We start from the raw sequence: 27783 nt of genomic DNA, 5'->3' as shown, positions 1-27783 counted from the left end.
GAAGTTTACCTTAAGGGGGAGGAATGCACAGATACACCTGACCATTCATTGATATGCAAGCACATCCAGTTACACGGTTCTTGTAATCAGGACCGGCCAAATTTAGCCTGTGTTTTGAAAGGTACACCGGTTCCCGCAATAGTTCCAACTTTCACTTTGCTGGTAAACTGTAGTTATTTACTGTTGAATAATGAGGAATGTTGTGGGTTAATTATTTGTATCGCTTATGTGGTAACAGTATCAGAGTGTGTGGTCTGTTGCAAAAATGTTCTGTATCCTCCTACACATGGGAATTCAGACGTTTCCATCTGGCCGCGCATCCCAACCTTGAAAGCAGAGTTCAATGGTATGAGTAGAATAAGAGCCCTTTTGTCTCGAAAAGAGGTGGCCCTGAGTTCGGCCCGAGAAATATTTGTCCTTCACATAGCTAACACGCGCACAGAGGTGCAGGCGCTTTTAAATACTGACTTGCCGTAACATTTCAGCGAGCTAGTTCATCAAATCTTTAATGCCTCCTCCACGTCTGGCCTCGCTCACTTTTTTAAAATAGTTAGCAGTGGTCTCGTGACTTCCTTTGAGAAAATATTTGGAGTCATTCCTGCCTTTTTTCATTCTATATTTTCAAGCCTGTTTGGTGGCTTCCCTGTTTTGCTAGCATTGGCTGCAGGAGTTTTGGTGATATTTTGTTTTATTAAACATGGATTCCCGTCCTGCGCTAGAAGCCGCACAGCCCCTCCTGGCACTGTTTCGTAATCGAATGTTTGATTACTTTGGCGCACTGCCGCTTGCGACTTTAACAACGCATTTGGATTGTCATTTCGGTTTTCCTATTTCACATGTGTCCAGCCTGTGTTTCATTGCCTGAGCTGCGATTTCGACTGGGCCCTTGATTTGTGTCTCTGCAAGACGGTGTCTCCTGACGTCAATTTTAATCTTCTGATGAACCCCGTAGTTGCTCACGAGTTGATTTATTCTGTCGAAAGGATTATGGCCTTGGCAGCGATGCATGGACTAATGGGTCATTGGGACATACTCGCAGCAGCGCATGAGATCTTAGCACAGAGCTTTCTTGTGAACCCACCAAGTTGTCCTCTGATGATACTAGAGGATCCAGAGCTGGAGGAGCACGTATGTTCTTTCCCACTGCTTAATTGGATGGCTGAACTGTTTTCAGGTGATGACAGTGATTTCATGCTGGAGGCTGTAGCTGCATATTTTGCATATTCGGTCCTATCCTGAAAAACCTTTGGAACTTTGGCTTATTGCACGTTCCTGATTGAATTGTTTTTTGAAAGGGGGCCTTTTTAAGTACGAACTGTTTTTCTACACCCCGTGCCTATTGACTTGAATGAAAGTGGGCCTTGAGTTGCAGTATAAAACTTTTTACTTTGGCCACTGTAAGGCCATCGCATCATTACCGTAGCTCATTATTATTGAACTTTGCTTTCATGTTATGCCCCTATTCTCGTGTTGCCTTACCTTATTTTTGACAGTGCTCGGATCATTGGGGAGTGTCATATAGCTACTTCTTTTCTATATACTGTGTTAAGTTAGCATGAGCTTATTAAATGTTTAAACACCCTTTTTCCTTTTGCTTCATTTTGCACACGACACATAATTGTTATTGTAGCTTTCAACCTAGAAGAGCGATGTGATTTACTTGAGAATAATATGTTATTGCTCTGATATTAGCTTTGCTTGGTACACTGTCTGCACAGTGAGTGCTGAAACCTCTAAGGATAACTCAACTCAGTGTTGTTGTGAGGTCTGATCTTTGCACCTTCTTAGACATAACACAAATGCAGTTGCTGCCAAAATCGGGCTCTAAGCGGGTTTAAGATAGAGTTACTGGGAATGCAAAAACACACTTGATGGTGCTTCGCATGCAGAGAGCTGGTGGAAGATGATGTGATCCTCTGCCACTGAGATTTTGAGGTATGGGCACGCCCTGCTAAAACCCAAACCTTCATAGATATAATATACTATGCTAAATAGGGATGGTGAGAAATAGGTGTTGTTAATTCCTATTCATTTCAGCATTTTAGTATGCTGTCACCGTTCGCTTTCTATGGACTAGTAACTATGCTGATAACTTTGTTTCTTATAATATGTTTGCTTGTATTATATAAGATACTGCGTTTGAGAACCCTGCATTGGTAAATAAATATTTCAAATATGCACGTGTTCTCTTTTTCTCCACGTTCTGGTTTGAAATGATTATAGAGCGAAAGAGTGTTCATGTGTTCCACGATACTTGAGGTAATCTAAGTTCATGTTCTGGTTTGTCTAAGCATTGGGAGTTTGTTATGACCACTGAGACACTGTAGCTAGCTTGGTAAGGGGATTTTGGGTACTGAGTTGAGTTTTGGGCCACCCTAATTCACTGAGGTTCCAAATCTCTATGCACAGTTCTGTAGGAGAAAATAATCCCTGCTACAATAGTACAGTACACAAGAACAGTACCATAAATTAAATTGTAGCCTAAGCAATGCTAAAGTATTCAATCGTAATTTAACTAGTAGTTGCGTGGATTATGGCTACTACAAGAACTAGTACTGAAGGACACAGCAGCGTAAGCTTTCGTTACTTGTAGGAGGATGTTGTTGATGAATCCTCTCGATGGCGGACATGAAATTCTGAAATTATTTGCAAATACTCATGGGTGTGTGTCAAGCAGAATAGGAATATATCCACGGATTCCTTGACCTGCCTTTAAATAGATTTTCTGTTGCTTTGACCTTATCCTCCCCAGCAAGCGTGTGGAATTATTGGTGTCATTTACTCACACACCTCAATGAAAACCACACAGCCCGGGGGAAGAGGGTTAGGGTTTGAAAAATGGATGGGAATGGGGGTTTGGGGGAAAGTTTTTTGTAGAGAGAAAAAAAACCACAGCATGGACGAACAACAAATGAAGAAAAACAATCTTTGGATACAAGCTTCATAGAAGTTCACAACAATAACATTATTTAAAAGATAAGGACAAGTGAAGTGGATACTGTAACTGTATGTTGTAGTTGTCCTGGTCAAATTGGGATGTTGCATGCATCCAGCTATTCCTCTTATTCGCGGTACTCCTCCATTCCATTGGGCGTTCCGTCGATCAATTTTGGAGAATACACTGTCCACTGCCTGCCTGGCGGATGCGGAATTGCTATGGTACGCCTGAGTTAACACCTTGGCTGCTTGAGATATTTGTTTGCTGTGCTGGATCCTAATGGAAATGGGTGTGTTCATGACGAGCTGAGCTCGTCATGAGCACACGAGCAGTGTGCCTCATGACGAGCTGAGCTCGTCATGAGCACAGAAGGAGTTAATGTTTTTCCCATCGCCCAGGGTAAGTGCCGGCCTGTAATTTTCGATGGAAAAACAGAAAGGGATATTAACACCACGGAGGAAAAATATAAGGTACTGTGTGTAGTGCAAAATTTCACTTTCAGAGGCGACAGTATTACATACAAGCATCATTTCTAAAGTGCGTACTCTGAGTCTCCTTTTCAAGGATAATAATTAGCACACAGCAGGTCAGGGCCATGCAGACGGTCAAGGCAGGCACCACTGAGTGAACCAACCTCCATGTAGCATACCTCTTTGACAAAGACAGACAAAGCAGATCTAATTTTATACAGCAAGCCACATAGCCACAATTTTACATGAACTGCTGTCTGGATTCTGGCAAAAGAACACTACACTGGCTCGACCACTCCATACCACGACTAGACAGATATATGTAGTTCTGCTGTGGTTGTTGTTGACTTGTTCACCTGTTTGCCACTCACGAAATGGCCATAGTTCTTCCGTACACCGACGATGATGATCCATTCTTCCCAGTGAGTGACTGTAAAGATATTATGTAACTTTGATCATCAAGACTCATCATCATCATCATCATCATGGTATTGGCAAACTCAATGTTGTTCATGCAGTCACAGTCTACACACAGAAAATCCAAGGACATTTTTCATATAAAAAAATGCAACGTAGTGGCCCCTGCAGTAGACGTACAATTTGCATTAAACAAGGTAAAAACAGAGTAGGCTTGAGTTACATTTAGTGTGTAAAAGATTAAATAATAACAGAACACATAGGATTCATTTCATGCACAACAAACAAACAGCAATTGCTTGCATCAGAGCCAAACAGCCAATGTTGTCCACTCCGCATGCCATCTCATCATTCATTACCTGTTCCACTTTTTGTCAGCATCTTATTCTTAAGTGCAGGGCCACAGGGCAGCCTCTCGTGTCAATTTCAGAAGTAACAGTCCGCATAGCGACAGTTTCTTGATTCTGCGTAATCCGGCCATCTGCCGTGAGGGAAACAAATGGATAGGGGGAGTCTGGAGGAGAAGGAGGATAGAGGAGCATGACTGAGTTGTGAACTTGTGAACTAGAAATGCAGACAGCGTCACCTTCAGTATGGAAATAAGACGAAGACAGTGCTGCTGATGGACTTGTTGTGATTAGAGTTTTGTTGTGCTAAAAGTTGCAAAACAAAGAAAGACACACAGAAATAAAAGTGAATAAGGATGAATAAAAAAGTAAGCATTTCAAGCCTAGGTGTCAGGGAAGTAGAGCTCGTCCTCAAACTCTGTGAATTGAACCTGGAGTAGGTCAGCTAACAGCGAAGAACTTACGTCACTTAAGTCGGTGCCCCCTTCTTCCTGCGTGGATTCACGCATTTTGTAATCTGGTGGTATGAAGTGCTGATTCATCTTGATCAGTGTTAACCTCTTCACACTTTTGGGCGAGAGGCGGGTCCTTTTTGAAGTTGCAATGGCACCAGCAGCACTGAAAACCCGTTCAGAAGACACGTTTGCGATTGGGCAAGCCAAACAATTTATAGCCAGCTTGGTGATCAGTGGCCATTGAGACCTTTTCCCATACCAATACACCAATGGGTACTGTTCAAAGAAGACCTCTGTTGGGTCATCCAGATAGGCCTGCCCCATCCACTCAAGGTCCTCCATGGGTGCTCCACTTTGCGTACCATCTGTTGCCTTTGCATCAACACTGGAACAAGCAAACCCATGATGAGTTATCCAATCCGCTTCTGACAATATTATGGCTGGGCCTAGTGCAGGTGATGGTGATGATACAGTTGCTGCTGTCAGTAACTGCTGTGAGGGAAAGTGACTGACTTCGGCCACAGCAGTGGACCTTGACGCTGGAAGGCCTACTGCTTCAGTAGTACTTGTGGCGGTTCCTTCAATTTCCTGCCGCTCTTTTTCGAACCGAGTGGCTGACGAGCTAGCCAATGGTTCGAGGCATGTGGGCTGCTGAATTCATATCTGTGCATAGATCGCCGCCTAGTGTTGGGTCCGGATGATTGCGCATTGTTGTCCTGGAAGAGTCTTCGAAGTATCACGAGATAGGTGGCTCCTCCCCTGGACTACAGTGCGCATGGGCATCGCCTCCATCCCCAGATTGTTTTTTTCCGCCATTGGGTTCGGATGTGTGTCGGTTCCCTCTGTCGGAACCGATAGTTGTTAACTCTCTTCACTCGAGACCAATAGGTCTTTAGGCATTGGCGCCGGTATCGTTTTCGTTCGGGTTTACTGTTTCTTCAGCTCCGAACTCTCGCTGCCCTTCCGCGTGCTGTCGGCGCGGACGGGCCTACACGACGCTCCAGACATGGAACGGACTCCGTTTAAACGATGCCCGGTGTGCAATGCGAAATACTCGCACCTCGACGTGCACCCAGTGTGCAACACCTGTCTGTCGCCGGACCACGACGAGGCCAGGTGTATGACCTGCTCGAAGTTCCGGTGCAAGAAAACCCTCAAGATTCGTCGGGCTGCGAGACTCCAGCCCAAGCTGTCGGCGCCCCCGCCGGACGATATCTTCGAAGAAGACGTTGGAAGCGACAATGTCCAACAAGTTTCGGACTCTGATCCTGCGTCCGAGGGGGAGGCCTACGACGCAGGAGACGAGGATTATGACGAAGCCGGCGACGAGGTAGGGGACGACGATACGGCCTTTGCCACCGTGGGGGATAGCTCGGAGGAGGAGCTTCCCCAGACTGACTCAGGGGTCGACCCCCTTCCAGCGGTCCAGGTCGAGGGATCGCCTTCGGGCCTTACCCAAGACCGTGTTATTAGTCCAGCAGCCCTGCCTACGGGCCCGGCCACGGACATTTTGGAGGTGCCACTCACATTTCCAAAAACGAAAGTGAAGCCTTCGGGTTCAACACCTCCGGTTTCGAAACCGAAAGTGAAAGCGGTACAGAAGGCTCTGGAGGCGTCAAAACCTAAGAAATCCAAGATGGCTGGCATGGGCAGTCCCGCCAAGATGGCTGACCCGAAGGCCTCAGGGTCGGCGCTGAAGGCGAAGTCGACCGACGTGGCTGCGTCGGCGCCGAAGATGGTCGCGGTTGATGACCCGAAGAAGGCTTCGAAGAAGCGTCAAGGCGATCCCAAAGCTCTGGCTTCCCCGGCTCCGGCCGTCGGAGCCAAGGAAGGTGCCGCATCGACTCCGAAGACGGTGCCTCTCGCCGACACCACTCCCAAGTCGGGGAAATCACGCAAGGCGGTCACTCCCTCTCCGGCCCTTTCGAAGAAAGTCGAGGAGTCCCTGCAACGGATTCGGAAGGTCGCGGAGCTTCCCGACCCTGAAGCTGGGGTGTCGAGCCCGCGCTGACGCCGTCGAAGGCACAAGCGCCTATCCGCTTCACCCTGCCGCCGAAGTCGACGCCGAAGGCCTTCGCTTCGAAGCAGGTGGCTGGGGTGCCCTCGAAGGAGGTGTCGACGCCCAAAGCGTCTCCGGTTGTGTCTAAACCTCGCCTCCAGCCACTCGCGGGGGAGGAACGTCGTGCAGTCATCATCGACGCCAATACCGGGAAGCTGTCCCTCCTCAAAAGGAAAATCACCACGGAGCCGGTGTTAGAGCACTTTCGCATTCCTCTCAAGAACAAGAGGGATTCTGCGGGTACTTCAGCGCCTTCGGCGCCGACGTCTCCAAGTGACCTGCCGCGTTCCCCAACTCACTCCAACGCGGGGGATGGCGACGAGGAGGAGGTAGAGTACAACTATCCGGCGTACTCGGATCCAGAGGAGGAACATGAACCTTGGTCTGCCGGAGGCGACCCTGAGGACCCGCAGTCGGGTCAGGAACCGCAACTCTTTGCGGCTAAAACTTCGCCAACGGAGGACTCTGCTGCCTTCAACGCGTTGATCGAGAGAGCTGCGGCTAACCACGATGTCGAGCTGCACTGCGATCCCGTGGATGTGGACTTTTTATTTGACACTTTCTCTGTGGCCGAAAAGTCAATAAAAACTTTGCCAATGCTCAAGGGAGTGCTCAAGCACGCTCAGGAGGTCTTCAAGGAGCCCACTCGGGCGCGTGTCATCAATCCACGCATTGATAAAAAATATAAGGCAGCGCCCTCGGATCCAACATATATCAAGGGACACTTGCCACTGGACTCTTTGGTCGTATCCAATGCTCGCAAGAGGGCGAACTCACAGACGACTGGTGACGCTCCTCCCCCAGACAAAGAGTCAAAAATCTTTGAGGCATCAGGGAAACGGATTGCTGCACAGGCAGCTAACATTTGGCGCATCTCGAACACGCAGGCCCTACTTGCACGCTACGATAGGGCTCATTATGACACCCTAGAAGCACTGCTACAGCACTTGCCTGACCAGTGCAAGGAGGCAGGGGAAATGTTAATTCAAGAGGGCAAGCTCATCACAAACGCTTCAATCAAATGTGCGCTAGATGTAGCGGATACAGCCTCCAGGGCTATCAACACTAGTGTGTTGCTCAGAAGACATGCCTGGCTTAGGATTTCAGGGTTTAAACCTGATATATAAACGACCATCCTGAACCAAACGGTTAATCCTGACCATTTGTTTGGCCCTGAGGTTGATGCGACGCTTGAGAAAATGAAAAAGGATACAGACACTGCTAAGTCTATGGGGGCCCTTCAGTCTCAGCAGTTTCGGGGTGGTTCCTTTCGCCGCTCCAACACCAGAGGCACCTCAAGGGGTCAGGCATCGCAATCAACCCAGTACTACAAGGGCAATACCCAAACCTCGTACGCCAACAAGGGTAGAGGTGGCTACAGAGGCAACAACATCAAAGGCAGGGGACGTGGAAACAACAGCTCCAGGTCCACCGCCGCCAACAAGCAGTGACGCCTTGTCACTGCCCCCCGACCACACCACCCCGGTCGGGGGGAGACTCCAGCAGTTCCTGCCCGCGTGGAATTCCATCACCACGGACAGGTGGGTCAAGTCTCTTATCCAGTACGGTTACTGTCTGGAACTTACTTCCACTCCACCGAACATACCTCCAAGAAGCCGTCCTATGTCCGGCGAGCACTTGCTCTTGTTGCAGCAGGAAGTTCAGGTCATGCTGCAAAAAGGGGCAATCGAGCTCGTCCCACTGCAGGAAAGGGGTACGGGAGTTTACTCTCTGTACTTTCTGATCCCCAAAAAGGACGGTTCCCTACGGCCCATCCTGGACCTCAGGCCCCTCAACTGGTACATTCTCTCGGAGCATTTCCATATGCTCACGTTGCAGCAGGTACTCCCTCTGCTTCAACAGGGGGACTTCCTGGCTACGTTGGATCTAAAAGATGCATACTTTCATATCCCCCTGCATCCTTCCCACCGGAAGTATCTCAGATTCACGATCCAAGACCAGCACTACCAGTTCAGGGTTCTGCCGTTCGGGGTCACCACAGCGCCAAGGGTCTTTACGAAGTGCCTGGCGACTGTGGCGGCGCATCTACGACGCCAGAACGTCCACGTGTACCCTTACCTGGACGACTGGCTCATTCAAGCAAAAACAGAACAACGGTGCGCCGACCACGTGTCCCGCACCATTCATCTCCTGCACGATCTGGGATTCTCTCTGAACTACCCGAAATCCCATCTCCAGCCCGCCCATGTACGACAGTATCTGGGCGCGACGATAAACACTCTGGCAGCCACTGCGCAGCCAAATTCAGTGAGAATCGCCAGTATCCAAACGCTGATCCAACGATTCAGACCTCAACACTCGCTTCCAGCGAAGGTGTTCATGCAGTTGATAGGCATGATGGCCTCCTGCATCTCCATTGTCCCGCACGCGAGACTACATATGCGCCCGCTTCAGGAGTGCCTGGCACGTCAGTGGACTCAGGCTCGTGGGCAACTGACAGACCTAGTGTTGGTGAGCGGTCGGGCATACAACTCTCTGCATTGGTGGAATCCACAAAACCTTTGCAAGGGCCGACCTTTCCAAGAGCCTGTGCCACAGATCATCCTGACGACGGACGCTTCTCTCCAGGGATGGGGAGCGCATGTACTCCACTACACAGTGCAGGGACTATGGACACTACAGCAAAGGAAGATGCACATCAACGTGTTGGAACTGATGGCAATCTTCATGGCCTTAAAGGCGTTCAAAGTACATCTGTGCAACAAGGTCGTGTTGATCCGGACTGACAACATGACAGCCATGTACTACATTCAAAAGCAGGGAGGCACACACTCTCCGCAGCTGTCTCATCTGGCTCAGAGCATGTGGAAGTGGGCCATTCAGAGGAACATCTTCCTCATGGCGGAGCATCTCCCGGGCAAGGACAACCAGATGGCGGACCTGCTCAGCAGGCACAGCCATCAAATGCACGAGTGGGAGATACATCCATCAGTACTCCAACCGTACTTCCAAAGGTGGGGTCATCCAGAGATAGACCTGTTCGCCACAAAGGAGAACGCAAAATGCCAAAGCTTCGCCGCCAGGTTCCCACACCCGCAATCACAGGGCAATGCGATGTGGATGAACTGGTCAGGCAGATTTGCGTACGCTTTTCCCCCAGCACCTCTGATACCGCTGGTGGCACGCAAGCTCAGGCAGCACTCGATGACTCTCATCCTGGTTGCTCCAACGTGGGCTCGCCAACCATGGTACACCACGTTTCTGGAACTCTCTGTGGTACCGCATCAAAGGCTTCATCTCACTCCCAGCCTTCTGACGCAGAGCCATGGCGACATTCAGCACCCAGATCCGCAACAGCTCAACCTGGCGATCTGGCTCCTGAAGTCCTAGAGTTTGGCTACCTCAATCTTCCTCCCGATTGCATGAACATCAATCGGGAGGCAAGGAAGCCCACTACTAGAGCTTGTTATGCGGCTAAATGGAAGAGGTTTGTCATTTACTGTGTTAACCACGATATTGACCCGCTAGATGCTTCCATTCAAAACATCATTTGTTACCTGTTCCACCTGTATCAATGCAATTTGGCGTACTCTTCCATCCGCATTCACCTGTCTGCTATGGCAGCATACCTCCAGAACAGGCAACACCTGTCACTTTTTAAGGTCCCTGCTATCAAGGCTTTTCTGGAAGGACTCAAGAGAGTCATTCCGCCTAGGACCCCACCAGCTCCAGAATGGAACCTCAATGTGGTTCTTACAAGGCTGATGGGTCCCCCCTTTGAGCCGCTGCATTCTTGTGAGCTCCAGTTTCTGACTTGGAAGGTTGCTTTCTTAGTAGCAATTACATCGCTACGGAGGGTTAGCGAGTTGCAGGCGCTCACCATCCAAGAACCTTTCTTCCAAGTACATGCTAACAGGGTTGTGCTCCGCACTAACCCTAAATTCTTACCCAAGGTTGTGTCTCAATTCCATATGAACCAGACAATTGAGTTGCCGGTGTTTTTCCAAAACCCAGAGACGCTGGCGGAGCGGATGCTCCACACCCTTGACGTTAAAAGAGCCTTGATGTACTATGTAGACAGGACAAAAGATTTTCGCAAAACCAAGCAGCTTTTCGTTGCTTTTGCCTCACACCACAAGGGAAACGCTATCTCCAAAGCTGGGATCGCTAGGTGGATTGTGAAATGCATTCAAATCTGTTACGCTAAAGCTAAACGCACTCTCACTATCCCACCAAGAGCCCACTCCACCAGGAAGTTGGGGGCCTCTATGGCTTTCCTAGGTAACATTCCCTTAGAAGACATTTGTAGAGCAGCCACTTGGTCTACCACACATACTTTCACTAAACATTACTGTGTAGACGTACACTCCAAACAGCAGGCAGCTGTTGGTCAGGCTGTTCTCAAGACACTTTTTCAGACTGCTGCAGCTGGCACGGGCGACCGCCGCTAATGGAGGGACTGCTATGTATTCTATGCACAGATATGAATTCAGCAGCCCACATGCCTCGAACTGCAAATGCTACTTACCAGTATGCATCTGTTCTTGGCATGTAGGGCTACTGACATTCATATCGCCCACCCTCCTCCCCGGCGCCTGTAGCAGCTGCAGTCTTCATACATATATATATGCTCAAAGCATGGTCATCACTCACATACTTCACTCCATCTCTGCCAATGGCTAAAAACAATCTGGGGATGGAGGCGATGCCCATGCGCACTGTAGTCCAGGGGAGGAGCCACCTATCTCGTGATACTTCGAAGACTCTTCCAGGACAACAATGTGCAATCATCCGGACCCAACACTAGGCGGCGATCTATGCACAGATATGAATGTCAGCAGCCCTACATGCCAAGAACAGATGCATACTGGTAAGTAGCATTTGCATTTGTACTTGGAAACATCTGCTTCAGAAAAAGGAATAAATGTATTGCTGGCCAGTGCCTTTCTGAACCGTGGATCCAGAATAGTGGCACAAATGTAATGTTGTTTTGAATGTATTTTTGTAAGACTTTCATTGTCAACTAGGCGGCTTAATAAGCTCTCGGCCAACTGATATGCGTCTAGTTTTTCAGCATCAACTTGGAACGTTGAAGACACCGCCTTCAGTTGGTGCTCTAGCATGCGCAACAATGGGATAGCTTTGCCCAAAGTACAGTCCTCCCTGCTGACTTCAAGTGTGAACACCTCAAAAGGACGATGCATGTCTGTCAGGCTTTTAACTAGGTCCCATTCATCCACCTCTAGGCTTATGTCTTTCATAGAAGCACCCCGTGCGTTAAAGACATACTCATTGATTACCAAGTACTGCTCAAACTGAAGCTCAAGCATGTAGAAGGTTGAGTTCCATCGTGTTGTCACCTCCTGGATGAGTCCTCTGACTGGCACACTACGGTTACGTTGAATGATGCTCAGCTGCTTCTGAGCCTTAAAAGAATGGCTGAAATGTGTGCAGATTCTCCGGCAGGTGGTCAGTAACTTGCTGACTGTGTTTTCTTTTTTCAAGAAATCTTGAACAACAATATCTGAAAGAGACACGTTAGTGATAGATTCCTTACCTTAGAATATCCCCAGGCGTCAGACTGGATCCGGAAATTTTTGCGTAGCAATACCCCTGCGCGCTGTTAGGCGTCGTCTGCGGCTCCGCGTCCGTCGTCGGCGTCGTGAGCGCCGGGATGACGTCATCGGAGTATATAGACGGCGCCCATGCGCGCTGACGTCAGTTCTTCTTTTTTCCGCGCCAGCTAGCGCAGATCCGGAAGAAGCTCTACCCCCAGTCACTTTTTGACTGAAAACTTTTTGATCTTTTTGATCCTCTACTTAGTCGATTCTCGACTATCGGTGCCAGGGATGCCCGGGTTCAAGCCTTGCTCGAAGTGCGGCCGACTCATGTCGGTCACGGACCCCCATCGCCGGTGCCTGAAGTGCTTAGGCCTCGACCACGACGATCGAACCTGTGACGACTGCCGGGCCCTGACGTCGAAGGCTAGGCGGGAGCGGTCCCGCAAGCGTCTCGAGCTGAGGCAGTCGGCCCCGCGCCGCTCCAGGTCCCGGTCCCGGTCCCACGGGAGGTCGAGGGACAGGTCGCGAGGTCGGAGTCATCGACGCTCCGGGAGTGGTCACCGATCGTCTGGATCCAAGTCCTCAGGTAAGAGGCATGAGAGGTCGGAGCGCCACCATCGGTCCTCCGACCCGCCCCGACGCTCGCTCGATGCGGCCGGGGGTTCGGGCGACACCGCCCACGCGGCTCCGCGGGAGTCGCAAGCGTCGCCGCCTGCCCCACACCTTCGGGTCCCTGGGCACGGCGCGTCGCAGGAGGAGGTCGAGAGGTACCTCATGGCCATGAGGGCCCTCCCTCCTCAGTCGGTTCCCGTGGCGCCTTCGGGCCGATCGGCTCCGTCTGGAGGTCCTTCCGGGTCGGGCGCTTCGGCCCCGACGACGTCGGGTGCTTCGGGCCCGGCGCCGCTGGCGACTTCGGTCCCGGCGCCGCGCGACCTCGCTGGATCCGGCTCCGGATCCGGGACCTCGCCGGTCGACCTTACGACCTCACCGGCGCCGTCCCTTCAGGTGTCGTCCCCGGCAGCCGTAGTGGTTGCCGACCCCAATGCTTCCTACGGTCCGCCTCAGGCGTCGGAGGGGCGCCGCTGGGCGCCGATTCCGTCGGCCATCGGAGAATTCTATCTCCACGAGGAGGCCCTGGCTGTTCATCCTGGTCTCCAGGAGCTGGGTGACGAGGAGCAATGGGAGGGGTCCGAGGACCCTCTGGCACGTGATTGCCAGTCACATCAGGACTGGACATATGAGCTTGGGGAGGCCAGTGGTATTGACACCTCGCCTGACACTGGATTTACATCGCCCCCGACTGTGGCTTCGGAGGCGGGTTCTGCTTACAGCGTAGTGTTGACGAAGGCAGCTAAGGCCCTAAACCTTGAGCTCCCCGTCGCGGCCGTGAGGACTAATCTCCTCACTGAGGTGCTCAAACAGCAGTCCGGCTCCGCGGAGCCCCTTCTGCCGTTCAATGAGGCCTTGTGTGACGTTCTGCTGGGCACTTGGTCCAAGCCCGCCACAGGTCCCCCTGTGGATAGGAACGTGGCCAGACGCTACCGCCCGGCACCGGGCGACCCTTGCTTTTTGTCCACCCACCCCACCCCCGAGAGCCTGGTCATCCAGGCCTCCACTTCCCAGACCGCATTCCCGACGGCCCCGCCCGATCGGGAATCCAAGAGATATGAGCAGTTCGGGAAGAAGGTCTTCTCGTCTGTGAGCCTAGGGCTCCGGTCAGTCAACACCAACTGTCTCTTGGGCCGCTACACCCACACTCTGTGGGACACGGTTGCGGAGGTGCTGCCACAATGCTCTGAGGAGGTCAGGGCTAAACTCAGCCAAACCCTTGCGGACGGCCGAGATGCGGCACGATTTTCCATCCGGTGTGGGCTGGATACCACGGACTCACTGGGCAGGGCGATGGCAACGACGGTGGCGGTTCGACGCCACGCCTGGTTGAGGTCCGCCAATTTCTCGGCCGATGTCCAGGCCACTCTCCTGGACATGCCGTTTGATGGCCGTCGCCTCTTCGGCGACAAGGCAGACCATGCGCTGGAACGTTTTAAGGACTCCAGGGCCACGGCCAAGTCCTTGGGCCTTGCGGCCCCACGCCAGCAATCGGGTGCCTTTCGCTCCTTTCGTGGCCACGGAAGGGGCGCCCCACCACGGACCGTCAGCCACGCGCCGCAGAATGTTCAGCAACGCGGTGGCGGCCGTGGGAACCGCCGTGGCGGTGGTCGGGGCCAGCGGCGAGGCCAGTCCACACCTCCCTCAGCAGCCCCCGCCTCAAAACCTTCCTAGTCCGAGTTTTCAGGCCCATGTGACGCCTGTGGGAGGCAGGGTTCGCCATCACCTCTCCCACTGGCATACAGTCACTTCGGACAGGTGGGTGCTGCAAATTGTCCGAAGGGGTTTCTCCCTCCCCTTCGAGTCTTCCCCTCCATCCATGCCACCTCAATGCCACCGTGTGTCGGGGGATCACTTGCGACTTCTGCAAGGGGAAGTTTCGGCCCTCTTGGCCAAGAGGGCCATCGAGCGCGTTCCTGGGCCAGAAGTAGGACGTGGCTGTTACTCCCACTACTTTCTGGTACCCAAGAAGGGCAAAGGGGGCCTACGCCCTATCTTGGATCTGCGGAACGTGAACGGCTTCCTCCGTACGGAGAAGTTCAAGATGCTCACTTTGGCTCAGGTCCTGGCTGCCCTGGACCCAGGAGACTGGATGGTAGCGTTGGACTTGCAGGACGCCTATTTCCACATCCCCGTCCTGCCGGCCCACCGGCGTTACCTGCGGTTCACGGTAGGCCACGAGCACTTTCAGTTTACCGTGCTCCCCTTCGGCCTTACCAGCGCCCCACGGGTGTTCACGAAGGTGATGGCGGTGGTCGCAGCCCATCTGCGCAGGCAAGGGGTGTCAGTCTTCCCCTACCTCGACGACTGGTTGTTGAAGGCGGGCTCGCCCCAGACAGTCGTCAGCCACCTCCAGACTACGGCCGACCTCCTGCACTTGCTGGGGTTCTCCATCAATGTGCCGAAGTCGCACCTGTGTCCCTCTCAGAAGCTCCTTTTCATCGGAGCGGTTCTCGACTCGGCGCAGTTTCGGGTTTACCCACCCGAGCAGCGGGTTCGGGATATTCAGGCTCTGATTCCTGTCTTCGGGCCGTTATCCCGGGTCTCGGTCAGGTTGACGCTGCGGCTTCTGGGACTGATGGCCTCCTGCATCCTTCTGGTGCGTCACGCCAGGTGGCGGATGCGGGCTCTGCAGTGGGACCTGAAGTTTCAGTGGGCCCAGCATCAGGGCAACCTGTCCGATCATGTCCTGATCTCGGAGGGCACTGCGAGACAACTGCAGTGGTGGCTCACGGACCGCGACTGGGTCAGTGGCAGATCTCTCTCTCTACCCCAGCCGGAGCACGTAGTTGTGACGGACGCGTCCCTCCAGGGCTGGGGAGGCCACATGGGAGAGGCGGAGATCAGAGGCCTCTGGTCTCCGGCGGAGTCCCGGCTCCACATCAACCTTCTGGAGCTGCGGGCGATTCGTCTTGCACTGAAGGCATTCCTCCCCTCTGTCAGGGGGAGCGTGGTGCAAGTGTTCACCGACAACACCACCGCCATGTGGTACTGCAACAAACAGGGCGGTGTGGGGTCGTGGGCCCTTTGCCAGGAGGCTCTGCGCCTCTGGCAGTGGCTGGAACATCAGGGCGTGACTCTGGTGGTTCAACACCTGGCAGGTTCTCTGAATGCCAGGGCGGACGAACTCAGCCGCCGGTGCATGATGGATCACGAATGGCGTCTGAACTCGGACGTGGCGCAAGGTCTCTTTCGACAGTGGGGAGAGCCTTGGTTAGATCTATTCGCCACAGAAGAGAACGCGCAATGTCAGCAGTTCTGCGCGTTGGAGTTTCCAAGGCGGCACTCGCTCGGAGACGCTTTTCGTCGCGAGTGGAGCTGCGGCCTGTTGTACGCCTTTCCGCCTATACCACTTCTGCCCAGAGTGCTGAAGAAGATCAAGCGCGACCGGGCCCAGGTTATCCTTGTGGCTCCGGACTGGGCTCGAAGATACTGGTATCCCGAGCTACTCAGCATGTCAGTCGATCCCCCGATTCGTCTGCCTCTTCGGGAGGACCTTCTGTCGCAGCAGCAGGGGACGGTCCTGCACCCGAACCTGTCCAGTCTCCACCTACAAGCTTGGAGATTGAGCGGCGGCAGTTGAGGCCATTTGACTTGCCTCCCGAAGTCTGTGACATCATTCTGGCAGCCAGGCGTCCCTCCACTAAGTCGGTATACGCCTGCCGGTGGAATAGATTTGTGGCATGGTGCGCAGCAAAGGCTGTGGATCCCCTCTCTGCACCCCTTTCGGAAGTGCTGCTCTTTCTTCTTTCCCTTGCCCAGAAGGGCTCTGCTCTGGGCACTCTTAAAGGGTATCTCTCTGCTCTTTCAGCCTTCTTGAGGCTACCTGATCAGCCTTCTTTGTTCAAGTCCCCTATAGTGAGTAGATTTCTGAAGGGCATCACACACATGTTCCCTCCTGTTCCCTTCGTGATGCCCCAGTGGGACTTGAACCTTGTTCTCACCTATCTGATGTGTGCTCCCTTTGAGCCACTTCATAACTGTCCTCTTCGCCTCCTTACGCTGAAGACGGCCTTCCTGGTTGCCATCACCTCTGCCAGGAGAGTGAGTGAGCTCCAGGCTCTTTCTTCTTCTCCGCCTTTCCTGTCTGTTCACCCTGATAAGGTGGTGTTGCGTACACGACCTTCCTTTCTGCCCAAGGTTGTCACGGCCTTCCACATCGGGCAGTCCATCACCTTGCCCACCTTCTTTCCGCCTCCGCATCCCTCGAAAGAGGAGGAGAGGCTCCACCGTCTGGATCCAAAACGTGCGCTCTCCTACTACTTGGACCGCACTCGCCAATTCCGGGTGGATGACCAACTCTTCGTTGGTTACGTGGGCGCGAAGAAGGGAAAGGCTGTACACAAGAGGACCATCTCCAGGTGGATCATCTTGTGCATCCAAGCATGCTACTCCATGGCGAGGAAGGAGCCCCCGGCTGGATTGCGGGCTCACTCCACTCGGGCCACGGCAACGACAACTGCCCTGGGCCGCGGTGTCCCCCTGCAGGACATCTGTCAGGCAGCCACGTGGGCCTCGCTGCACACGTTCGCAAGACACTACTGCCTGGACAGTCAAGTCCGGAGGGATGGCTTCTTTGGCCGTTCCGTCCTCCAGGACTTTCTGGTGTGATATTGGTTCGCAGACCCACCACCACGGGGTTGGTATTGCTGGGGTATCTATTCTAAGGTAAGGAATCTATCACTAACGTGTCTCTTTCAGATGCACAAGTTACTACTTGTGTAACGATATATCTGTAAGAGACATTAGTTAGTGATAGATTCCTTACCGCCCTCCCATCCTCCCCGTTCTGCGAACCGATATTTAGGGTTAAGGTCATCCCCTTTCAGGGCCCTAGTTTCATGGCACCAGTGTTAGTTCTATCATGGCTCTGCGTATCTGGCGCGGAAAAGCTGTGTTATCAGAACTGACGTCAGCGCGCATGGGCGCCGTCTATATACTCCGATGACGTCATCCCGGCGCTCACGACGCCGACGACGGACGCGGAGCCGCAGACGACGCCTAACAGCGCGCAGGGGTATTGCTACGCAAAAATTTCCGGATCCAGTCTGACGCCTGGGGATATTCTAAGGTAAGGAATCTATCACTAACTAATGTCTCTTACAGATATATCGTTACACAAGTAGTAACTTGTGCGTTAATACTGTGCGCCAAACACAGCACTTTGAAATAGCCACCATCAGACATGGCCTAAACTATATTACTGCCATTATCCGTGGAAACATAACCAATCATGCGCTTTCTTGGATGCAGCCATTCAAAGACCTTACTGTTAAACTCCTCCAAAATGTTTACTGCAGTATGAGATTTCTCCATGGCAAACATGGCTACTGTTGCATGTTTCCGAGTAGCTTGACAAATTGTGACCCTGTCAACACCGGCAGCTAACCTCTCTCTAACCCCCGCAAAAGAGACCCTGTGTGCAGTGATGTACATGTAATCAACGGCTTGGCAACTGGTCCACATGTCTGTTGTCAGGTGGATAGTGTGAACAACACTCTTCTGCAAAGCTTCCCCAATCACGTCCAGCACATCGTGATGTAGTGCTGGAACCGCAACTCTGGCAAAATAGGACCGGCTAGGAACCTTCCATTTAGGGTAGACTTTGCCACAAATTCTAGAAAACCCACCCCTTTCACAAAAGAAAAAGGGAGAAGGTCCAGCACTAACATTTTAGCCAGCATTGCATTATACAGACGTGCCGTTGGGTGGTTGCGTTCAAATGGCGCCGCCGACCAAAACATTCTTTTAATGGTGGTCTGGACCGTTTTCATATGTGATGATGATCCAGACTTCTTCAACCCAGTTAGGCTCATTGATGTACTTCTTCGCATTGGTGTCTCTACCAGACTCTTACTGTGCCTTCTAGATGTTGCTGGGGTAGAGGGTGTGGGCGCTACCACTGCAGTGCTGCTGTCAAGGGTACTGTGTGTACCAGAAAAAATGTCTGTCGCTGCTTCACCTACCCCCTGCACGATCAGCTCCTCGTCATCAGATGCAATATCAACGGATACATTTGGATTTGTACTTTTGGCTTTCCGGATGTTACTTAGGTGCTCCTCCCACTGGATAATGTGGTGTTTTTGGAGATGACCTCTCTGGCCTCCAGTACCATAGTTGGTACCAAGCTTACCCCGACTAACTACTTGTTTACAAATCGAACAAATGACTAGGTTTTCCGCCTCTTTGCTAATACTAAAGAAGTCACAAACTGGGGAGTTGAGATTTCTGGTGGTGGTGGTGCTACTTTCAATGCCAGATGAAGTGGAGGATGGGCATGGCGGAATTTGATTCAGTTGTGCACTTACAGCACCACTACTTGAGGTAATGGAGGTCGAGCGGGATGGAGGTCCCTGCCGGCCCTTCTGACAAGAAAATATGGAAGCTGTAGGTCGTGTTGGTGTAGTAGTTACCTGTGTTGGTGGTGGTACCAGTGGTGCCACGCCGCACACATCCTGCACAGAAGCATTTTTGGATAGGGTAAAAATGTCTATCTGCTGCATGCCCGCTGGGGCTTGAGTGACGACTGTGATGACTGGGTCCTCATCGTCAGATTGTTCATCAGCAGCAGAATACACCACTTCTACTTCTCCGTCATCACCTATAACTGAAAGCCTTGCGGGAACCTTCCTTTTACCTAGCTTTTTCGGCTGGCGGGCCTCCCTCTCAGACTGCATTGGTGGGTGCCAATCAAGATCTAGATCATCAGAAGGAAGGGGGCCTGAAGTAGAACTTGTACTAGCCCTCCTTGACCTTTTCATTGCTGGGGAGCTGGAAGACAATGGATCATCAGGAGGAGTGGCTTGCTCGGCTGATACCTCAGCATGAATCTCGATTTCTTAATGTGCCCCTACTTCTGGAGGAACAAGCATTGTGGGCAGTTGTGCCTCTTCATGCGCCGCTACTTGCGCCTCTACTTGCGATTCTCCATGCGCCTCTCCTTGCGCCTCTCCTTGTTTCACCTGTGGTTGTCGTTGCGGCTGTGGTTGAACAATCTTCAGATGAGTTACACCCTGCGTTGATTGGATGCTACTTTGCGATGAGTCAACGCCAACATCACTGGTCGATGGTGAAAGAGCAATTAAAGTGGCTGCCTCTGCGGCACTCATGGGCTTGGGCCTAACTTGGCGTGGTGGCACTGAGACCAATGAAGGGGAGGTGCTGCTCCCAGCTTGGTCCCCGGCGGACACCGCTGCTGCAGGCGTAGTTTTTTTCCCCCCAAAAAAGTGCCGGTCGGCACACCAGTCTCCTGGGTAAGTGGCGCCACTTGCTTCTTCTGCGCCTTCTTACTGGCAGTGGCACTGGCAACTTTCTTGGTAGAGGAGCTACGGCCACCTTTCTTTGGGCCCATCTTCTTCAGATGTCAGAACAGCAGGACCCAGTTGCACGAGCTGCAGAGTTGTCTGTGGCAACACATGACGTCACGTGACGTTGTGCGCACAACACCACACACCGCAGCAGGACTTCTTCCTGGCACTACAACAAGTGATGATGATGAGGATGATTCCTGGTTCTTCTCAGTCTTTGTGCACCTAAAAGCAAAGGAAGCCAGAGGAACATCAGTTAAATAAATGTTGCATTTGTCGTGCTTCAATTAATATTTTCAACTAGGCATTTATTTTTATTAACACAACACACCCAAAAACGATAAGACCCAAAATAAAAATTGCAATTCGAATCTAAAATGGATGTTTAAATTAATAGAAGAGAGACCCCACAGAAAGACATGGCACATGCACCACTGAGTACCCCTGGGCATAATGGATGAAAGCAAGGCAGACTGGGTGCAGGCCTATGGCACAAAGCACACTGCCTGGCTTCAAAATGGCCCCTAGACCCCCACTCACATGGCCAGGCCCTGGACCATGACTCAAAATGGCCCCCACCCACATGGCCAGGCCCTGGACCAGGACCCAACAACACCCAAAAAATCGAAATACACACAAAACTCACCCCAATCCAATGCCATCCATGCCCTAAATGATGTTTAAATTCAAGAGACCCCACATGGCTCATGCACCACTGAGTACCCCTAGGCATAATGGATGAAAGCAAGGCAGACTGGGTGTAGGCCTATGGCACAAAGCACACTGCCTGGCTTCAAAATGGCATCTAGACACCCACTCACATGGCCAGGCACTGGACCAGGCCTCAAAATGGCCCCCACCCAAATGGCCAGGCCCTTGACCAGGCCCTAACAATCTACGTCTTCGCAATTGCTTTCTCTCGCGGGGGGTAGCGCCTACCCATAGTTGGCATCTTCAGCACTGGGGGTTCACTAGGCATACCATACACGACATGGAAAGCACAAACATGTTGCAACCACCCTCTTTCCTAAACAAAGTGGGGGAACTACAGCTACAGTGGAAGCAATGGTTTGGGCTGCTGGAGTCCTACCTAATAGCAATAGGAGGAGAAAAATGTTCAGCCTTGCGGAAGTTACATACTTTGCTTCATTTTTTTGTTTGAATATTTTTATTAACATTTGCATTTTACGATACAAGGTTTCATGGATGCAACAAGCAGGATAAAATACAACAGCAATCGGTCTGGTGCATGTACCACTTGTTATACATATTATTTAGGTCTAGGCAAATGAAGAATGCAATTAGACATGCGCATCTGGTAATTACTGCCTTGGCATCCGTATACAACAACAGTTCAGCGCCGCAATTAGTGGCAAGGCATACGTCCCATGAGCTAAATGAACTTAAGTAAAACATACCACTCTGAAACCATATAGTACAGGCACTGGACAAGGTCTATACTAGCCAATAGGCGCGTCTCCAGCCAGGTGTTAGCTGTGCGCTAGGAAGGAACGTTAGTGATACAGTGAAATCCAATATCGCGTGTCAGTCACCATGTGATCGTGGTAAAGTGTTATCTGTCGCTGTCGGAAGGGCGCATGCGTGGTGGTGCCGTATGGGCCGTATGGGTGGGTCTCTTGCGCCAATGCTGTCCCGGGGTCCGGGGAGTAAAGAAGGATGTGTGCCTAAGTAATGCCTCTCTGTACACATGCCTGGTGAAAGGCGGTCAGGATTTCATCCCAGGTCTGGGCTATGGGGTATTTACGAAGGCCTGCAGTCTCCTCCCTATGTAGAGCGATGCTTTCTGCTTTTGCCCAGTTATCAAATGAAGTGCGCCAGTGTATGGCCTGTGGGGGTTCTCCAGCGTTTGGTAATGAGCCTTTTTGCTGTTATGAGCCCAAGGTCCCAGAATCTAGCCGGGACTTTCGACAACTTCGTCCTTTTATATAGGACCAATAAACAAGCTTCCCATGTGTGTGGTAATCCACCTCCCGCCCCTAACGCCAGTGCAGTTGAGACCTCCGTCCAGTTACCTTGCAAAGAAGGGCAGGCCCATAGCATATGTAAAAAGTCTGCATCTAGTAATCCGCACGTAGGACAGGATGCCGTTGTCTGCCCAAAACAGCGGTTTATCTTATCAGGGGAAAGGTATGCCCCATGTATAATATAATGTTGGATGATTTTAAAACGGGAATTGCGCGGGATATCTATTGTTCTGGCTAGTGCTTTACCCCATTCTTTATCGGTCCAGTCCCGTCCCCTGTCTCTAGCCCACTTATCTCGCAAGCGCTGGGAGGAGTATTGTGTATGCATGTGTAAGGCCTGTGCCAGCCAGTGTACCAAGTGAGACCCATTCCCCATCACGTGTAGGTATTGTATCAGTAAATGAGGTGGTGGTTCCACCGCCAGGTCACCCCAAGCATCTGTGAGTATGCGTGTTAGTGTTGCGTGCATGAGGAACTGTCCTGCTGGAATCCCCGCGTCAGCGATCAGCGACTCGAACGAGAGGAGTGAGCCATCCTCATACAGGGCGCCCACTGTGTCTAGATCCGCCTGCAGCCAGCTGCTCAGCGCCGCTTCCGTGAGTGTCCCAGCACCCCAGGGCATCCCCAACAATGTCAGATTAGGTGCATACGGCTTAATACTGTTTGTGAGCTTTAAGCTGCGTGTATAACATTTTCGCGCCTCAGCTAAGTGTATCTCTGTTGGGCATCGGGACTTGGAGAGCGGATGAAAAAGCTTGTGTATCTGGGCGACAGTTAAAACTATCGCAGCTGTGGCTGTATCAGCCAAATTTTTCCTGCTCAGCCAGTAGGCCACCCACTGCAGCTGTGCTGCTAAATAATATAATTCATGTTTTGGTACAGCTAGTACGCCTGCTTCCAACGATGCATATAGGGTGTGTAGCGCTACCCTGGGTCGCCCCTTGTTCCAAATCAATCGTCTGCTTAGAGTTTCTAGCTCGCGGAATATGCGAACAGGGACATAAACTGGCATATTGGCGTAAAAGTACAGCAATCTTGGCAATACCACCATTTTCGTCAGGGTGATACGAGCCTGAACGTTTAGCGGGAGAGAGCTCCAGAATGTCACCTGTGCAGTGAGTGAAGAGATTGCTCGTACCAGGTTCCCCTCCAACACATCAGCCAGGTCACAGTAAATATACAACCCTAGGAATCGAAACGTGGTGGGATACCACGCGAGCCGTTCTTCCATAACGGCAATATCACACTCCTGCGTTGCAGCATTAAAGGGATAACCGCCCGATTTAGTCCAGTTGACCCGGAGTTCCGACACTTCACCGAATTCACGGAAAATGTCAGTGAGTTCCTGTGGGAAGCTGGTCAAGTCACGGATGTAAAGTAGTAGGTCATCCGCGTATAGTGACAGTACATGCATCCCATCCTCTAGCTGTATTCCCCAATCATCGCCTGAAGCACGCAGTCGAATCGCCAATGGTTCCATCATGAGGGCGAATATAAGAGGGGAGAGGGGACATCCCTGCCTAGTGCCTCTGCGTACCCTGATTTGGTCAGAGATGAGCCTGCCCGTCCGGACACGTACCACTGGTCTTTGATACAGGAGCTCCACCAGTTGCAGGAAGCCCTCTCCCAGGTCACATTTTCTTAGCACCGACAGCAGGTAAGGCCACTCTACAGAGTCTAACGCTTTTTCCAGATCGAGCACTAGGCATCCCGAGTTAGGCCATCGGTGCAGGGCCAGGCTTTGCACACGAAACAGTCTGATGATATAGGATGTGCAGCCCGCGGGTATGAAACCGTTTTGGTCAATGTGGACAAGGGTGGGCACCAACGGTGCCAGCCTCTGTTCCAGTGTAGAAGCCAGGAGGTTATAGTCCGTATTGAGGTGTGATAGGGGACGGTACGACCCCAGACTGGCCCCATACCTGCCTGGTTTCAAGAGTGATATGAGATTCGCCTCATTTAGCGTGGGAGGAAGGGCAGAGTCATGAACTGCCGCCGCGAACATGCGCAATAGTTCCGGGATCATTATGATAGAGTAGGCCTTATAGAACTCTGCGGGTAGTACGTCGGGACCCGGGGTTTTGCCATTTGACAGAGAAAATATGGCCGATCTAAGCTCTTCCGATGTCAGGGGAGCCCCAAGGTCGTCCCGTTGCGCATCGGTAACAACCGGTAAGGGCAGGGTGGATAGATATGTCGAGATATGTTCTGCGGTGACCTGTATGCGAGAGCGGTAGAGGCCCTCATAGTGTGTTGTGAAGGCATTGTGTATTGCTTGTTGTGTGTGTACTGTGGTGTTCTGGGCTGTTGTTATTGACATCACTGGGGCAGTATGGGTTTCCCGCCTCATCAGCCAAGACAGCAGCTTGCCTGGTTTATCCCCGGAAGCATGCGTGCGTGCTGAATGTGCCACGTAATTTAGATGCTTCAGCCTGTCTAACAACTCCGCATGTCGTTCTCTGTTTGCCAGTAAGTTTGTGTCATCGCCCTCAATCGCCTCTCGTTCCCTATCCTGCAGTGTGGCCTCGACCCGAGCAAGTTCTCCTTCAATCTGCCTACTCATCCCTGCCGGCGTTCCCAGACAGTGTCCCCTAATCACCACCTTGAAAGCGTCCCATTCTAGCTGCGGTGAGGAGGCGGTGTCAGAGTTCTCCTCAAAATATTGCAGGAGGCGGGTTTCAAGTGCTCCCCTGAACGGGCCATCCAGGAGAAGATCTGGTTGCAGGCGCCAGGTTGGCACTGGTGGATGTGGGCGCACCCAGGCGAAATCTAAAGTGTGGGGGTTATGGTCAGAGTGGGTGCGTCCTAGATAGCAGGAATCAACCACTTGGGGGGGCAGATCACTGTTCAACATGTATCTGTCTAACCTAACGTGGAGTGCATGTGCACCAGAGTAGTATGAGTATGTCTTCGTATGGGGGTTGCGTACTCTCCAGGCATCATGCATATCCCATTGTGCAGCCCAATCCCTGAGCGCCCTCATGGCCACGCTCACCAGTACACTGGCCAAGGGGGGAACGAACGAACGATCCAGAGCGACATCCAGTACACAGTTATAATCACCCCCCAACAGTAAAGGTATTCCGAGCCATGGCGCTAGGACTGCCGACAGCCGCTCAAAAAACAGGGATAATCAGTATTAGGGGCGTAAATGGAGGCCAATACTACAGGCTGACCATCCAGGGATCCCTGCCGCACTACATATCTACCATCTGTGTCTATCATGCAATGGGAAAGCGCAAAGGGAACTCCAGGCCGTACCCAAATCAATGCTCCTCTCGCATAAGCTGAATAGCCAGTAGCGTAAATTTGCCCCCTCCATTTGCGGCGGATCGCCAATGCCTCCGCAGAGGTCAGATAGGTCTCCTGTAACAGTGCTATTTGGATGTGCTGTCTCTTAAGATAGGAATAGACCTGGTAACGGCGTGAAGGCGTGTGCATTCCCTGCACGTTCCAGGTGCAGAATTTAACCATAGTCATAATTGTCCCTCAATCTCAACATGACCAATACCCGCTCACCTCCATTACCCCACAGCAGCGCAAAGCCACCCAAACAGGCATGAAAATCTGCAGTGAATCTCCACACGCACCCATTACGCAATAATAGCAGGGAAACAAAATATATAAAAGCAAATAATCCTGAGAACATTAAGAGCAACAATACAATACCAAAAGGTCGACAGCAGAACATGTTATCGTCCAAACGCTCTAGAGAGCTTAAAAAATAAAAACTTGAGTTCAGGGGGGGGGGGGTCGTTTAGCACCCGGCTCCGAAGGTGAGAGCCTAACACGTGCAGGTGGAGGGTGTCTTCCTCCACAGGCCCTATGGCCCCTCGTACTAGCTCTGGCTGGTACTTACTATGTCTCTGGAGCGCTCATCAGGCCAGCCCCAGGCACCCCCCACAAGGGCAGGGCAGTCCCAGCAGAGTACCAATGGGGCAAGACGGTGACAGGGAAAAAAGAAAAAAAGGGGGAAACCCCCTATCGTGTGGCATAAAGGGGATTGAAGCTTGGCAAGTAGGGGCAAACAGTTCAGATGAACATTAATGTATAAAGTCCGCAGTTTGAGGCATGACGTCAGGTAGGTCCGCTGATGCCTGCGAGTCCGGCAGTCCATATATGCGTTCATCATCACTGGGGAGGTCACGAGGACTAGTCACCAGGAGCGGGTCCTCTTCCTGCGAACCGCTGATCTCCGCCACAATCCGCAGAGCCTCCTGTTGTTCGCTGTGCATGAGTTCGGTCGGAGGGCCTATTTCCGTTTCCAACCGAGTTCTTCCTGAGGGCGAGAGCCTCCGCTTACGGCGACGTCGGGGACCTCTGTTGCATCGCGCAGTTGACCCGGTGGCCGCGGCGCCAGGCTCTACATCCGTTCCCGAGTCCATCCAGGCTTCCAACGCCTCCGGGGTGTCAAAGAAATGTGTTTTGTCGTGGGCGACCACACGCAACCGCGCTGGGAAAAGCAAAGAGTATTTCAGTGCCAAGCCGCGGAGTCGCTGTTTTACTGCCAGGAAGGAGTGTCATTGGCGTTGCACCTGTATAGTGTAATCAGGAAAGAGCATTATCTTCGCGTTTTTAACCCTGACCTCAGATAGCTTCCTCGTCTCCCGCAGCACAGCATCGCGGTCTCGGTAGTTCAATATTCGGATGAGCATGGGCCTCGGGTTGGAGCCCTCTGGGGGGGGGGCATCGCTGGCACTCTATGAGCTCGCTCAACCACAAAGTGGGGGGAAAGGGAACCCTCAGGGAGGAGGTCCATGAGCCACTTCTCCATTCGGATTGCCGGTTCTCCGCCCTCCCATCATTTCGGCAGTCCTACGATACGGACGTTATTTTTTCGCTCCCTCCCTTCCGCATCCTCTGTGCGGTCTTCGCGGAAATCTACATGGTTGAGGAGGTCCTGGACATGTTTGTCCGTTTGTGATACTTTGGGTGTGACATCCGCCATGGTAGCTACAAGGGCAGCTGTGCGTTCAGACAGTTTCTTATGATCCGCTCTGAGGTGCGTGAGGTAAATGGCTACGCTATCAATCTTTGTCTCCAGTGACCTGCGAGTGAGTTGTAGGTATTCCTCCAAGCGCTCCATAGCCGCCAGCATAGTGTCCAGCTTGGAGGCGGTTTGATCCTGGTCTGCCTGTTTCGCCATCCGTCCCTTTACTAGTGCGCCGCCAGCACCAACCCTCGTCTTAGGCCCTCCAGACGTGGGCAATGTGATACAAGTCAATGTGCAACCGCTCTCAAGGAAAGTTCTCCGCGACGTAGGGAATGTTCAGGTGTCAGTTGCCACAGGTGAGCGTTGTCTGTAAAGGTGCGACAGTGCCACCACGCCCTCCTGGTACACCAGTAACCTTATTGTACGGCAGGGGAGAGATTCACCGCCCGGTGGGTGCAACGAGACATACAGTTTGCCTCACCTTTTTTTGGTTCAAATCCTCCGGACGATAGATGATCCACTGCAAGAGCTGGCCCAGTGCAGTTAATGGGTAGTGCCCTTAGTTCGCAGCAGGATAGCCCCCCCCGGCTGTTCGGACTCCCAGTCGGGACTGGCCTTTCCAGCGTGTGTTGATTATGAGCGCCGGACAGCCTTACAGTTATTCATCGGTCTCGGTGACCACCTTCAGCTCCCTAGGTCGGGTAATGCTCCCAGCCGCAGGTTGGGCCGGCAGAAGTCTCC

The 27783-nt window shown here is 52.2% G+C and overlaps 1 protein-coding gene across 1 annotated transcript in view; it reads left to right on the top strand.

The window, feature by feature from the left end:
* The window catches only part of ATM (ATM serine/threonine kinase), a 1399724-nt gene that overhangs the window by 555278 nt on the left and 816663 nt on the right, over window positions 1–27783 (top strand). The window lies entirely within an intron of this gene.

This window comes from Lissotriton vulgaris, chromosome 8 (genome assembly GCF_964263255.1).
Source record: "Lissotriton vulgaris chromosome 8, aLisVul1.2, whole genome shotgun sequence".
In the NCBI taxonomy this organism is placed as follows: domain Eukaryota; kingdom Metazoa; phylum Chordata; class Amphibia; order Caudata; family Salamandridae; genus Lissotriton; species Lissotriton vulgaris.
Note: the sequence above shows the minus strand (reverse complement) of the source record. Positions and strands in the feature narration are given on the sequence as shown.